This window comes from Sapajus apella, unplaced genomic scaffold (genome assembly GCF_009761245.1).
Source record: "Sapajus apella isolate SASKATOON/1434 unplaced genomic scaffold, GSC_monkey_1.0 scaffold23, whole genome shotgun sequence".
NCBI classification, from domain to species: Eukaryota; Metazoa; Chordata; class Mammalia; order Primates; family Cebidae; genus Sapajus; species Sapajus apella.
In genome coordinates this window covers 17,413,715-17,429,525 of record NW_022436963.1, presented here as the reverse complement: position 1 = coordinate 17,429,525, position 15,811 = coordinate 17,413,715, and the positions used below count along the sequence as shown (strand labels likewise).

The 15,811-nt window shown below is 43.0% G+C and overlaps 1 long non-coding RNA gene across 1 annotated transcript in view; it reads left to right on the top strand.

Annotated features, from left to right (window-relative positions):
* The window catches only part of LOC116559485, a 16,703-nt gene extending 1,099 nt beyond the window's left edge, over positions 1-15,604 (top strand). The window contains exon 2 of the long non-coding RNA XR_004272476.1: positions 14,822-15,604. This is a non-coding gene — a long non-coding RNA (uncharacterized LOC116559485). The remainder of the gene's footprint in view (positions 1-14,821) is intronic.
* The last annotated feature ends 207 nt before the right edge of the window (positions 15,605-15,811 follow it).

Here is a 15,811-nt window from a genome sequence, read left to right as displayed (position 1 = left end):
AGGAAGGAAGGAAGGAAGGAAGGAGGGAAGGAGGGAGGGAGGGAAGGAGAGGGAGGGAAGGGAAGGGAGGGAGGGAGGAAGGAGGGAGGGAGGAAGGAAGGAAGGAGGGAGGGAGGGAAGAAGGGAAGAAAGGAGAGAAGGAGGGAAGGGAAGGAAGGGAGGGAGGGAGGAAGGGAGGGAGGAAGGAAGGAAGGGAGGGAAGGAGGGAGGGAGGGAGGGAAGGAGGGAGAGAGGGAGAGAGGGAGGGAAGGGAGGGAGGGAGAGAGGAAGGAAGGAAGGAAAGAAGGAAGGAAGGAAGGAAGGAAGGAAGGAAGGAAGTAAGTAAGTTTGTTTTCACCCTTGCAGAATAAGGATCCCAGAAAAGGTTGACTTTATACTTGAAAACCAATGGTAATGCTTTCTGCCATGGGAGTTTAAGAGATTTTGAGAGCTTTGTTAATTTTAGTTCTAAGATTCCATTCACTCTCTCTGTTCATCTTGGGGACTGCAGATGATAAGGACAGTGAAGTTTCTTCGTAAAATTACTTAAGGGCAGTACTAGTAAAAAAATGATCACCTTGGTCATTAGAGAGATAAATGGGAATTCCCCAGGTGGGAAAACAAAACCAAGCCATCCCCTGAACCCTTTCAATCTCCCACCCGGCATGGGATAGCTCTCCAGCAAGGAAACACTTCAGTCCACTCTGAGAATAAATGAACAATAAGCAAAACATATTTACAATTCATTGTAAAAAGTATTTGTATGAAGTCCACTTGGAGGTATTTAAAGGACCATAGAAGCTATTCCTGTCTGTGACCCCACCTTGGCAGTTTATCAGGATGTGTCACTGGCAGATAAGACATGCTTTCAAACACATCCTTGGCAGCTACATCTAAAATTAAGCCACCAGTGTTGGTTTATATTGTTGTCAACTTATCATTCCTTTATGGTTATATCATGAAGAATTTTCATTAAGCTCCATTTTCAAGTGTTTAGGCATGCTTAGTTGGCCATCCTGATGATCATCTAATGATCATCCCAAATTGAATTAGAAACTTGTTTCTGACAGTTAGGAACAGCCTCTTTGAATTTCTCCAAGACTTTTCTTACTGGTGTGATCATAGGAGTGTTTACCTAGGTTAATATTGTTTATTTAGCATAATGACCATCCAAAGCATTACCATGAGTTTCTGGGTCTAATATTTTCAATGACTGTGTTTTTATGATAGCTGTTTTCTTAGGTAATAGCAAAGCATCAAAAGTTTTTTAATTTGTCATCCACTTTGTGTAGGTTTTTTTTTTTTTTCAAGGTTAGAAACACCTTTGTTTCGAAACAATTCTGAATTTGTGGACTACTCCCAAAACACATTTGCTATCAGCATAAATATCACTTTTATTTATTTGTGAGCTGTCAAGCCCAGGTAAGGACAATGATGTTAGTTATCTGAACTGATTTAATTTCTGGAAGTTGTCTATGTTTTAAGGGTGAATTTCACTCCATGATAGCATTTTAACTTTGAACAAATAAAATTAGGTCAAGATTATCCAAGGGAATCTGTGAGAATAGTTGAAGAGAATACAAAAAGAAGTAGAACAATTTGTTGACAAAAAGGAACCTCTGTTGACCTCGGCATACAATAAGTCATTTCATACAAAAGACATAAATTCTAATTTTATTCTTTTGGTATATTTATATAAAAATTTGTAGTAAATGATATAAACTTTTTTTATATGCATTGGGACATACACAGACATACAAATATAAATAGGCAATAATTTAAAGTTTTAAACTATAGCTTTAAAGCATAATTGTCAGTATACTAAATAAAGCAGTATGCATTATATTAAATTTATTATATGAGTGAACTGCACAACTTTTAAAAATTTACAAACAAAAAAATCACATCCTATATGTATATACCCATTTCTCTCTGCAACCCTTGTACCCAGTATCATGAACTGTCTTTGTTAATTACTATCTCTAATTAAAGGAATGATTCTTTTTTCTTTTTCTTTTTTTCCTCTTGACACAGGAGACATCTAGAGCATAGAAAGTAAAAAACTGAAAAAAAACAAAAAAAAAGAAAGTAAAAAACTACCAAGGTAATTTTTCATGAGCATTTATCTCATAGTAATTAAAAGCTTTGAGAAGGCAAATATATACAAATATGTCTTATTATCCAAAGGGATTTACATATTTTGTTAATCCACTGACATTTTAAGAATGAAGAGATAATTAAAATTAGGTTTAACAAGCAGTGTATTTTTGTCTTTTCTCTTTCTAGTAAGAATGTGCCTTTGTTACACATTTTGCTGTCCTTGCGTTTGTCTTGCTTTACTCTGAGAAGTAGTAAGGATTTTTGATAGGAATGTCTGAGGCTGAGGCTGATTATATGACTACAAATTCTTTTTAACACTACTATTCACTCTCATTTGCTCTGCTGTGTTAGTCAATTCAGGCTGCTGTAGCAGAATACCATAGACTGAGTGGCTGAAATAACAGACATTTATTTCTCACAGTTCTGGAGGCTGGGAAGTCCAAAATCAATGCACCAGCAGATCCTATGTCAGGTGACAGGCCTCTACCTGGCCTCCAGATAACTGTCTTCTCATACCCTCATATGGTGGAGGGCAGAGAGAGGGAGCAATCTTTGGAATATCTCTCTCTTTCTGTTTTTTTTGTAAGACAGAGTTTCACTGTTTGTTGCCCAGGCTGGAGTGCAATGGCATGATCTCAGCTCACTGTAACCTCTGCCTCCTGGGTTCAAGTGATTATCCTGCCTTAGTCTCCCAAGTAGCCGGGGCTACAGGTGGGTGCCACTACCACCCAGCCCATTTTTGTAGTTTTAGTAGAGATGGGGTTTCACCACGTTGGCCAGGCTGGTCTTGAACTCCTGACCTCAAATGATCCACCTGCCTCAACCTCCCAAAGTGCTAGGATTACAGGCATGAGCCATCTGGATCTTAACTTATGAATTGGGGGGGAACACAAACATTCAGTCTATAACACCTACCTTGAAAAAAAGAATATGCCTTTTAGATGGATATATGCGTTCTTCTTACATTCATCTTGGTTTACTGCAGGAAATAATAAGAAGATATTTTTGAGAGAATGTCTAAAACTGAGTTTGCTGATACTAATATGGATTCTGTGTGTGTGTGTGTGTGCATGTGTGTGACAGGTTCTCATTCTGTCACCCAGGCTGGAGTGCAGTGGTATAGTCACAGCTCACTGCAGTCTCAACCTCCTGGACTCAGCTGATACTCCCGGCTCAGCCTCCTGAGTAGCTGGAACTACAGGTGTGTGCCACCGAGCCTGGCTAGCTTTTTGTATTTTTGTGTAGACGGGGTTTCACCACGTTGCCCAGACTGGTGGATTTGTTTCAGCACTGCTGCTTAGACTCATCCTCATTTGTCATCCCTCACAATAGGGCTGCACCTTTGCGATGAACACAAACTCATCTGTGTTTATGTTCATCTCAGTTTACTCTAAGAAGCAAAAGGCGATTCTCCTGCCTCAGCCTCCTGAGTAGCTGGGATTACAGGTGTCTGGGCTTATATGCACTAATACAGATTGTTTTCAATGCTACTTCTGTTTGCTTCTGTTTGCCTAAACCAAGATGTATTTAAGATTTATTTGACCCCCCAAAAAAACTCAGAAACTCATATTCATCTCAATTACAATTTCTTCCTGTGAGTCAGAACAAGATAAGAGGAACCTAAGCTATATATGTGAAAATGAGTTCATATTTACACACTGTCGTCAACAGTAATTTCTTGCCAGTTAAAGGAAATATCATTAAAAATTGTATTTATGTGAACAGACTAACAACAACAACAAAAAATCAGACACTGGTCTCTAAAGAAAATTCTGGTCGGGCATAGTAACTCATGTCTGTAATTCCAGCATTTTGGGAGGCTGAGACAGGCAGATCACCTAAGGCCAGGAGTTTGAGGCCAGCCTGGCCAACATGGTAAAACCCGATCTCTACTAAAACTACAAAAATTAGCCAGGTGCGGCTGTATGCACCTGGGATTACTCAGGAGGCTGAGGCAGGAAAATCACTTGAACTTAGGAGGAAGAGGTTGTAGTGAACTGAGATTGTGCCACTGCACTCCAGCCTGGGCAACAGAGTGAGACTCCATCTCAAAATAAAATAAATAAATAAAGGCCGGGAGTGGTGGCTCACACCTGTAATCCCAGCACTTCAGGAGGCCAAGGTGAGTTGATCACCTGAGGACGGGAGTTCAAGACCAACCTGACCAACAGGAAAAAACCCCGTCTTTACTAAAAATACAAAAATTAGCTAGACATGGTGGCACACACCTGTAATCCCAGCTACTCAGTAGGCTGAGGCAGCAGAATCGCTTGAACCTGGGAGGCAAAGGTTGCAGTGAGCTGAAATCGTGCCATTACCCTCCGGCCTGGGCAACAAGAGCAAAACTCCATCTCAAAAATAAATTATAAATAAATAAATAAATAAATAAATAAAATTCTTAACTCTTATAATTAACCTATGCTTTATCCGAGGTAAATCAATGAGAACCACACATTTTTCTCAACTGCAGTGTTTTTCTTTAATTTTTTTTTGTTTTTAACAGGGTTTCACTCTGTTGCCAGGCCTGGAGTGCACTGGTGCAATCTCAGCTCACTGCAACCTTTTCCTCCCAGGCTCAAACTATCCTCCTATCTCAGCCTCCCAAGTAGCTGGAACTACAGGTTTGTGCCACCATACTCGGCTCATTTTTTAAAATTATTTTTTGTAGATGGCTTTTCGCCATGTTGCCTAGCCTGGTCTCAAACTCCTGGACTCAAGCAATCCACCTGCCTTGGCCTCCCAAAGTGCTGGAATTGCAAGGCCTGAACCACTGCACCCAGCCTCAACTGCAGTTTCTTTCTTTTCTTTCTTTCTTTCTTTCTTTTTTTTTTTTTAAGACCGAGTCTCATTCTGTTGCCCAGGCTGGAGTGCTGTGACATGATCTCAGCTCACTGCAACCTCCACCCCCAAGTTCAAGTGATTCTCCTGCCTCAGCCTCCCGAGTAGCTGGGATTACAGGCACCTACCACTGCATCTGGCTAATTTTTGTATTTTTAGTAGAGATGGGGTTTCACCATGTTGGCCTGGCTGGTCTTTAACTCCTGACCTTGTGATCCACTGCCTCAGCCTCCCAAAGTTCCGGGATTGCAGGTGTAAACCACTACGTCCAGCCCAACTACAGTTTCTTACTTTAAGGTAGGCCACAAATCAAAGCAGCATATTTGAAAACACACAGTAGGTTGGGTGCAGTGGCTCACACCTGCAATCCCAGTACTTTGGGAAGCTGAGGTGGGAGTATCACTTGAACTCAGGGGTTCGAGACCAGCCTGAGCAACATGGTAAGAGCTTGTCTCTATTAAAAACAAACAAACAAACAAAAAAAGAATTAATTAGCTGGGAGTGGTGGTGCATGCCTTTGGTCCCAGCCACTCAGGAGGCTGAGGAGGGAAAGTCACTTGAGCCCAGGAATTTGAGTCTGCAGTGAGTCATGATCATGTCACTGCACTCCGGCTTGGGCAATAGAGAGAGATCCTGTCCGTAAAGAGAAGAAAAGAAAACATACAATGCATGTGTAAGCAAGTTGAGAATTACATGTAGTTCTCAAAAGCACATTCTTACTCCAAAGCATTCTACTTGAGAATAATAAGAAATCCAAAAGAACCTAGAATGTGAGTGTATAAGATTTCATGTTCAAGCTCAACTTGGTGATGGTTAGGTCATTAGTAGAGTCAGGATCATTATAAGGATCTGGGTCACAATGAGGGTCACAAACAGGGTGAGGTTGTGAGTCAAGGTCATATTAATGATGAGTGTTAGGATCATGGTAAGTGTCAGGATCAGTATCATGATCAGTATTAGGATCAGCATCTGAGGATGTATTTGGGGATCAAGTTGGGGGTCAGGGTCAATGAGAAGGTTAGTGACAGGGTGAGGTGCAGAGGATCTGGTACAGGGTCAGAGCGAGAGTGGGTGTACATTTCAGAGTCAGTGTCAGGGTGATGGTTAGGGTCAGGGTCAATGTAATGGTCAGTGTGAGGGTTGGAATAAGAGTGAAGTCAAATAAGGGTCCGTGTATGAATGAAGTTCATGGCCAGGTGAGGTTTAGGATCAGGATCAAGGTGAAAGTGAAGATAAGGCACAGGCACAGTCATTGTTCAGGGGAGAAATTATGTACATGTCTAGATGAGGGGTATCCAGATGTGAGTTGGGATGAGGACTCCAGTCAGGTTCAGCATCATCGTGGGGTAAGAATTAAAGATTAGGGTCATGGTAAGGATTAGCCATCACAATAATGTGAGGGTTAGGTTCAGGATGAGGGTGGTGTAAAGATCAAGGTTAGGGCATCAGTCAGGTTCAGAGTGACAAACAGGGTCAGGTTGATTATCAAGGACAGTAATGTTTGCAGAGTAAGGAAGTCAGATACAGTGGCAGTGTGTTAATCGTAAAGGGGTGGGGTTAAGTACCAGGTCAGTGTCTTAGTCTATTTTGTGTTATTATAAACAAAAACCTGAGGCTGAGTAATTTATAAAGAACAGGGGTTTGTTTAATTGGCTCACAGTTCTGCAGACTATATAAAAAACATGGCATCAGCATCTGCTTCTGGCAAGAGCCTCAGGCTGCTTCCACTCATGGCAGAAGGCAAAGGGGAGTCACATGTGCACGGATCACGTGGACAGACAGGGAGCAAGAGAGAGTAGGAAGGGAGGTACTGGGCTCTTTTTAACAACCAGATCTCATGGGAACTAATAGATCAAGAACTCACTCACTCCCCACTTTCCTCCCCATACCCCAGGTAGGGGATTATCTATTTATGAGGGATCTACCCCCATGACCAAAACAACCTACACTAGACCCCACCTCCAACATTGGGGATCAAATTTCAAAATGAGGTTTGGAGGAGACAAACTTTGAAATCATTGTGGTCAGAAACTTGATAAATATAAGGGTCTGGGTCAGAGAAAGTTTGGGGTTGCAGGTGAAGATCAGTATCAGGATCATGGTGAGGGGTAAAGTCAGGATGATGGTAGGGACAAGGTCAAGTACAAGATCAAGGATACAGTGAGGCCATGGTAAGTTTGAGGGTCCAGGTTAGGGTTCGTAACAAGATTACAGTGAGTGATAGGATTAGCATGACCTTCAGTGTTAGTTGAGTTTCAGGGTCAAGATGAACATGAGAATAGGGTTCTAGGTAAAGTTCAGAGACATGGTAATAAGAAGGTCATAGTCAGCATGACAGCCATTATCAGGCACATGGTGAGGGATAGGTTCAGGGTGAGAATAAAAGGTAGAGTCTGGGTTGCATCATGGTAATGTTCAGGGTAAGCTTCAGCTTCAGAGTCTTTTCCTTCTCAAGATAAGGGTTAATATGAGGCTGAGGGTCAAAATGAGGGTCAGGGTCATTGTGAGAGTCAGCATAAGGGCCATGATCAGGATGAGTCTCAGAGACAAGTCAAGGTCCAGTTCATAGTCAAGGTGTTGGTCAGGGTGTGGGTGTGTGTGATTGTGGGGGTTATGGTCAGGGTCAAGTTATATGGAAATAGAAGGATCAATGACAATGTCATTGTTACAGTTAGGGTCAAGGTTGGAGTGAGGATTTCAGAGGAAATATTAGGTTGACTGTCCAGGTCAGTCTAGTTTCAGGGTAAAGTTCAGGGCCTGGGTAAGGGTAGAGTCAGGGTGATAAGCATGAATATCAGGGTCTTTGTGTGAGTCATTATCAGGGTGAGGATTACTTTAAGGATAAGGGTGAGTTTCAAGATGTGGGTCACATGCAGGGTGATGGCCAAATCTGAGTCAGGGTAAAGATGAGAGTTAGGTGCAGGTCAGGTTCAGAGTGAGAATAAGAGTCATCATAAAGGTCCAGTTTAGGATGAAGCCAGGGTGAGTATATGGTTTGGTCCAAGGTCAGAATCACTCTCGGGTGAGGGTCAGGGGAAGGGTAAAGCTGTGTGTGAAGGTCAAGGTGATGGTGAGGATCACACTCAAGATCAGGTTCAGGGAGCTGATGAAGCTCATGGATGGTGTCATGGTGACAGTCAAGGTCAAGATGCAAAACAGTTCAGGGTAAGGTCAGAAAAGTATCTGGTTGAGGATCAGAGTCAGGGTCAAGAGTAAGATTAGAGTTGGCCAAGGCTCTGGCTGAAGTTGAGGATCAGGGCTGGTGTGAGAATAGTATCCATACCATGCTCAGCTTGAGCGTCAGAATCAGGTCAGGGTGTTGGTCAGGTATGGGTGATAATCAGGGCCAGGATCATGAAAGGGTTAGGGCCAAGCAGAGGGTGAGGATGAGGTTGAGGTTAAAGTTCACGAGCAAGCTCAGGGACACCATTACGGTTAAGGTTCAATCGAATATCAGAGTCTTGCTGAGTGTCATGGATAAAGTCAAAGTCAGGCTCAGGGACATGGTGACAGTCAGGGTCACAGTCAGGCTGAGTATCAGTTCAGTGTGAAGGTCAGGGTAAGAGTGAGAGTCATGATGTGACTCAAGGTAAGAGTAAGGGTGAAGGTGGTCAGGGTTATGGTCAGTATCAAGTTCAGCCAGGTCAGGTGTGGGGACATAGTGAGGGTCACAATTATTTTCATCCTTATAATCTGGGCCAGATTGATGGTCAAATTCAAATTGATGGTCAGGTTTAGGATCAGGATAAGGTTGAGGGTCAGTGTCAAGGCAAAGGTTAGGATCAGGATCAATGTCAGAGGCTGGTCAGGGTCAGAGTGATGAATAAGGTGACATTGAGGAACAAGATAAAGGTCAAGTTCAGCAGGAGAGTGGTCAGAGTCAGTTTCAAGGTGTCATCATGGTCAGATTTCATTTAAGATCAATGGAGAAAGTAAAGATAATGGTCAGGGACAAGTTAAGGGTCAGTTTTAGAGTCCAGATTAGGGTCAGGATCAGAGTGAGATAGTATCATGATGTCAGTCAGTATGAAAGGTTGAGGGTCAGGGTCTTCATAAGGTGGAAATCAGGGTCAGTGTGAGGGTCATATTTAGGATAAGGAACAAGATGGAGGGTCAATATCATGCAGGTTTAGGTTAAGGATCAAAGTATTAGGTTGCCAGAATGAAGAATAGGGTCAGGTGTACACCAGGGTCTTGGTTAGTATCAGGTTTACTGTGCAGGTGAGAATCAGAGTCAGTGTCAGGGTCAGAATCATGGACAGGGTCATGGTGAGGGTCAGGGTTATGTTCTGTGTGAGGATAAGGGTCAGTTTTAGTCTTGAAGCCAGGGTGAATGTGAAGGTAAAATCACAGTGAGGTAAGGATTAAGTTGAGATCAGGTTCAGGGTAAAAGTCTGAGCAAGATCAAAGTAAAAGTCTAGTTCAAATTTAGATACAGGGTAGGGGTTAACTTCAGGGTCTAAGTCATGGTCAAAGAGAGGTGAAAGTCAGGGCAAATGTACAAGTATATGTGTAAGATACAGAGTCAGAGTCAGTGTGAGGTTGACAATTTGGGCCATGGTCAGGCTCTAGCACAGTGTAGGGACATGGTAAAAGTCAAGACAGTGTCATGGTTAGCGTCAGCATGACAGTGACATTCAGGGTGAAGTTCAGGTTAAAGATCAGATGGAAGGTCATTGTTAGGGTCAGGATGTAGGGCAGGGTCAGGTAAAGTTCAGCATAAAAGATAGGGTCACAGCCACTATGGAAAACAATATGGTCAGTTCCTCAAAAAATTAAAAATTACTACATGATCCAGCAATTCTACTTCTAGGTATACGTATAGAAGTATTGAAAGTAGAGTCTCAAAGAGATGCTTGAACACTCATGTTTATAGCACCATTATTCACAACAGGCAAAAGGTAGAAGCAACCCAAGTGTCCATGGACAGATGAATGGATAATAAAATGTGGTATATACTGAATATTATTCAGCCTTAAAAAGGAAGGGAATTCTGATGCATGCTACAACATGGATGCATCTCAAGGTTATTATGCTAGGCGAAATAACCCAGTCACCAAAGGACAAATACTGTATGATTCCACCTATATACTTAGGTTACGCAAAATTATAGAGACAGAAACTATAATTGCCAGGGGCTGGGAAAGGGGAAAAGAGGGAGTTGTTGTTTAACTTATACAGAGTTTCAGTTCGGCAAGATGAAAAGACTTCTGGAGATTGGTTGCACAACAATGTGAATATACTTAGTGCCATTGAACTGTATATTTTTTTAATGTTTAAGATGGTAAATTCTATGTTATATTTCTTTTACCACAATTTTTTTAAGCCAGAGTCAGTCTAGTCAGTTTGATGGTCAGTGTGAACGTCAGAGTCTTGATGAGAGTCAGTGTCAAGCTGATGGTCAGGATCAAGGTCAAGGTCAAGTTATTGGTCAGGGTCATGACCAGGGACAGGGTGAAATTCAAGTTTAGGGTAACTTTTGAGATGTGGGGTGGTTAGAGCCAATGTCCGCATGATACCAGGGTCAGAGATACTTTTAGGGCCAGGGTCATAGACACAAGATGAGAGCAAGAGGGAGGGCCAGATGAGGGCCAATTTTATGGTGAGCATCAGAATAAAAGTCAGGGTCAGGGTCAGGTTTAGAATGAGGATTTGGTTGAGCATGTAGTGCATAGTAAACTGAAGGTGAGTAGGGTCAGGTGAATGTAAAGGTCCTGATGAACATGCCCAGCTAAAGTGTTAGGGTAATGGTGAGGTAGAACCATTTGATGGTCACTCTGAGTGCCATGATCTTTTCAAGGTCATAGTCATGATCAGGACAAGGATAAGGGTCAGAATTTGGGTCAGGTTCAGGGTGAGGACGAATTTAAGACCAGTGTGATAGGGTGATGGTCTGGGTCAGGGTCAGGATTGAATCAGTATTCATATCAGGGTGAGGGTCAGGGCTAGATCAGGGTTACAGCTTCATCAGGGTCATGACAAGGGTGGGATAGTCCAAGGGTCAGAATAAGGGTGAAATTCAGTGTCAGAGGGAGTTTTTGGGTTAGGGACAAATTCAGAGTGAGGGTAAGGATCAGAATAAGTATTAGAGCTGTGGTAAGAGTGAGGATGAGAGATTCAGAGACAGCAGCAGATTCAGTGTCTCAGTCATGGGGAGAGTGTGGAGCAGGATCTTGTGAAGGATAAAGTTTACGGTGAGGTTCAGAGACAGGGCCAGATTTAAAGTCAGGTTCAATGTCACTGTGAATGAGTGAGGGTAAGAGTATGAGTCAACATCAGTGTGAGAATGAAAGTTAGTGTCAGACTGTGTCTCGTAGGTTATGGGTAAGGGTCAGAGTCAAGATTAGATGAGTGTCAGGTTCAAATTAAGGTTCAAGAAAAAATTAAGGTAAGGGTTGGACAAAGGTCATGGTGAGGGTGAGGGTGAGGGTGAAGGTAAAATCAGGGTGAGAGCCAAGTTCAGGGTCAGGAGCTTATTTAGCATCCCGTTCAGGGTCAAGCTCAGGTCATGGTAAGAATCAGTGTGAGGTTCAGGTTAAGGGTCAGAGTTCAGTAAGGAAGAGAGTCACGTGAGTATCTAGGTCAAGGTCAGGGTCAAGATTGTGATGAAGGTCAGGTTCAGGATCTGAGTAATTGTGAGTGTCAGGGCGAGGATAAAGGTCGGATTCAGAGGGAGTGTGAGGTATACGTCCAGGGTCAACATCAGGATAAAGGTCAATGTCAGCATCAGGGTGAAGGGTGGGGTTAGATTGAGAGTGTAAATGTGAGAGTCAGAGTCAGTGCGAGGGCCATAGGTTTGGGGGCATGGTGAGGGTCACGTTCAAGATTAGGATCAAATTCAGGGTGAGCGTAGGGTCAGCCTCAGAGTTAAAGTCTGCCTATAGACAAATTCAGTGTGAGGGTGAGAATCAGAGTCTGTGTCAGGATCAGAGTCTGGGTGGGCATAGCTAAGAATCATGGTAGTGTGGGAAACAGGGTGAAGGACAAGGTCATGTTCTATGTCAGGGTAAATGGCAGGCTGAGGCTATGGTTTACCAGGAGGCTCAAAATCAGGGTCAGGGTCAGAGAAAGGATTAGGTTCAGGGTCAGCTTCAGGCTGAGGGTCAGGTTGAGGTCAGGGTGTGGGTCAGAATCTGGGAAAATGCAAGTCCAAGGCTCACCAACACGTTTGGGGTGATTTGTTGTGCAGAATAATCAAAACACACCCTATCCCTTAGAGGGGCATTATTTATACGCACCGAAAACCATGAGCTGCTTCGTTGACCCTCCACATCCCTTGCTGTCCAATCTACTACTTTAGATCCTTGGAAAGACCGACCTGAAGAACCCTGGCCCTTAGGAAGCCCTCTAGAACAGCAGGAGTATCTGCTTTTGTGTTCCAAATGCCTTCCCAGTAGCATCCTTCAGCTAATTGGGCTGATGCCCTGGGATTGGTCCCAGTCTCCTAAAGCACATTTTAGTTCTCTTTCTTAGGAGTCGAGGACGACTTGTTGAAGAGCCCCTGGTCTTTTCTATGGATAGTCCCCCACTGCAGGTTGACACCAGTGCTGGTCTTGGCCAATCCTGTTATGAGCAGTAGATCTTGTGCCAGTGACACCTCTCTGTGCCTCAGTTGCCTCATCTGCAAAACAGAGTTGGGTTTTATGGCCTTTTCAAACTCTATGGGAACCTTTCAAGCACTGATTCCTTGCGACTTTTTAGGCCTTGCTTCTTTTCTGAAGACTCCACGAAACAGCATTTTCCATCTTTTTATATTCAAGTCCCTAATGGCCAAAAATACACGGTAAAAATCTCAGCTCTCACAATTCAGAGCCCACCTCCTGTTTCATTGGGAATTGCTGTAACTCTTATATAACCGCAAGGGTCAAAAAGATTCTGGAGAGCTTTAATTTCTGTAGTTTGTACTATGGGAATAACAGCTTTTGCAAGGATATTTTTCTAAATACAAAATTGCTATATGAAATCTGCTTTTTCAAACATTCCCCCACCTCCTCACTCCCTAGGAGAGCCCGGCAAGCTTCCTCAGGCTGTCATTTTCAGGTCTCTTCTCACCTCCCCTTTGGGAATTTCTGCTCTCAAATCACTTAAAGATATTGATTATCTGCTCCACCATGGACCCTGTTCTCTTTCTTTTTGTCCTAGTTGCCTGTGCTTCATGTCAGTTTTCAGATAAGAAAAGAGAGTGCTGTTAAGGCTCTATTTATAATATGTCCTTGAAAGCCAAATGCCGTCTTTGAGCTAAAACACTGGTAGGTAAGAAGAGGAGACACAAGGCAAGGTCACCTTAGGGAGAATGAGAGCCCTCGATGCCCAAATGCGGGCACACAGACATGCTCCCAGGCAGGCTCACACACGTACACACGCACACACGCACAACATCCAGGCCAAAACAAACAAGAGAAAAGATACACAGGTCCAGGGAAAGAAGAGGAAATGCCTGGAATGTGACAGAAGCTCAATACACATTTGGTGAGGGAAAAAAAAAAAAAGACAAAGAAGGGGAGGGGATAAGGGAAGGAGGAATTCGGAGAGACTGCAAATTTAGTGAGGAAAGCACTGAGCTTGGAGTCAGGGGATCTTGATTTGAAGCCTGGCTCTACTTTTCTTAGAAATTTGAGCTTGGACAAGTTCCTTTCCTCTCTGAATTCTGGTTTCCTCCTCCCTCGAGTGGGTGTAAGATTTTCTTTCCAACTAATCTCATAAGATTGCTGTAAAAATCAAATGAAATAATGGCCGTGGAAGTACTTTGTAAACTGAAACTACTATAAACAAATGAGGCGCTCAGCATCGTTGTCGGAGCTCACATTTTTTAGGGTGCTGTTTGCCAGCAACTATGACACGCTCTGCATACATTAAAGCATTTGACCTCACAACAGTCTTGCAGGTGTAGGCTGTTATTATTCCTCTCCTACAGATGAGGAAACAGAGAGAGTAATTTGTTGGAGGTCACACTACTCGTCAGTGATCAACTGGGATTTGAACCCAGGCCTACCTTATTCCAGCAGCCAATTCTTTTAACCACTCGGCTACCTCCTAGGCCTTAATCTGTTGTCCAATGCCTTGTCACATACACAAGTGAACTTCAATCTGCCTTTCAGTGTTAAAAGACATTGTATTCGTTGGCTAGGACTACCATAACAGAATATCACAGACCAAGCAGTTTAAACAACAGAAGTTTGTTTTTTCACAGTTCTGAAGACAAGTCCAAGATCAAGGTGCCAGAAGGGTTGGCTTCTGGTGAAGGACCTCTTCCTGGCTTGCAGACAGCTGCCCTCTCCTTTTTCCTTACACAGGCCTTTTTCCTGTATATGTACACTAATGGTGTCTCTCTAGTTTTTGTTTTGTTTTGTTTGAGTCGGAGCCTTGCTCTGTCACCCAGGCTGGAGTGAGTACAGTGGAGTGATCTCAGCTCACTGCAAACTCCACCTCCCCAGTTCAAATGATTCTCCTGCCTCAGCCTCCTGAGTAGCTGGGATTTTAGGCATGTGCCACCACACCGAGCTAATTTTTGAACTTTTAATAGAGATGGGGTTTCACCATGTTGGTTAGGCTGGTCTTGAACCCCTAATCTTGTGACCCACCCACCTCAGCCTCCCAAAGTGCTGGGATTACAGGCGTGAGCCACCGCGCCTGGTCTCTTTCTCTTCTTATAAGGACACAAGTCTTACTGTGTTAGGTCCCCACTCTTGCAAGCTCATTTAACCTTAATTACCTCCCTAAGGCCCTATCTCCAAATACAGTCATACTGGGGGTTAGGGCTTCAACACATGAATTTGAGGGGGACATATTTCATTCCCTAACAGACAAGCAATAGATAAATACTCCAAAAAAATAAAAGTTTGTCTACTTCCCCTCTCTGTCCCCCACCCTGCCCCCAATGAAGGATTTTTAAAAATTTCATCAGGTCAACAACAGCCACTGCAGCAAGATTTTTCAGCTCTGAGTTCTGCCCAGATAACTGCTCTCCCATAATGCCAAGCAGCTCTGCTGTGAAGGAACGAAGCAGGTTTAGTGCAAAACATTTAAAATGTTTCTGCTCTCTCCCTCCTGCTCAAGAGCATTCTGAAGAAGTGGAAAGATCTGTCCCATCTTTCCCTCTTGCCAGGCATTCCTATTTATAGTTTCTGATGCTGGCAGGTCTGAAGGAGTCAAGAATTTTAAAATCACTTCCGTTGTTCTAGGGCATGTTCCCTGCCCCTGCGCCGGCTTCTCCTCGGCCATTAGAAACTTATTATTTCTGGTTCCCATATGGTAGGGGATTGGGGTCAAAGGAAGACAAAGAGAAAGAAAGATTTGCAGCATGCAAAAGTGTAGGTTCTGTTTTTTAAAGCCTCAGAGGAAAATAAATTGTGTTTGTATCCCTGTAGTGTTTTCTATTTAGGTCTGTCCATAACTAAGCCCTCCCAGTCTCTTCCTGTTCCTTTTTTTAGAGAAAAAGTTTTAGGTTGACTTCATCCTTGAATCCTGCTTCACAGAGATGCTGATGAATCTGAGGGCAAAGAGAAAAAGGCAAGAGGCATTTGCTGCCTGGATGCCAGAAGCCAGTAAAGGGTTTTGCAATTCATCTCCCTATTCCTAGCAGCACATGATAAATTACCAGCATCAATCTATCTAACGGTATCAGATTTCAGAACTTGTGAGTCATATGTTCATGGCATTGCTTTGTGCAAATATATACTGTAAATATGCATCGATCTGGCAAATTTTATGAGTATTTATCAAAATGTTCTCTTGTCTCCCAGCACATATATTAGTAGCAGTATTACTAAATAATAGCACGTTGCAGCCATGAGCAAGATTCCAAACTCTAGATATGGTTTGCAAATGTAATGAAGGCTATTTATAATCATAGAAAGAAAAGAAAAGTCCAGTAACAAGAAGTTCTTATGGGAGA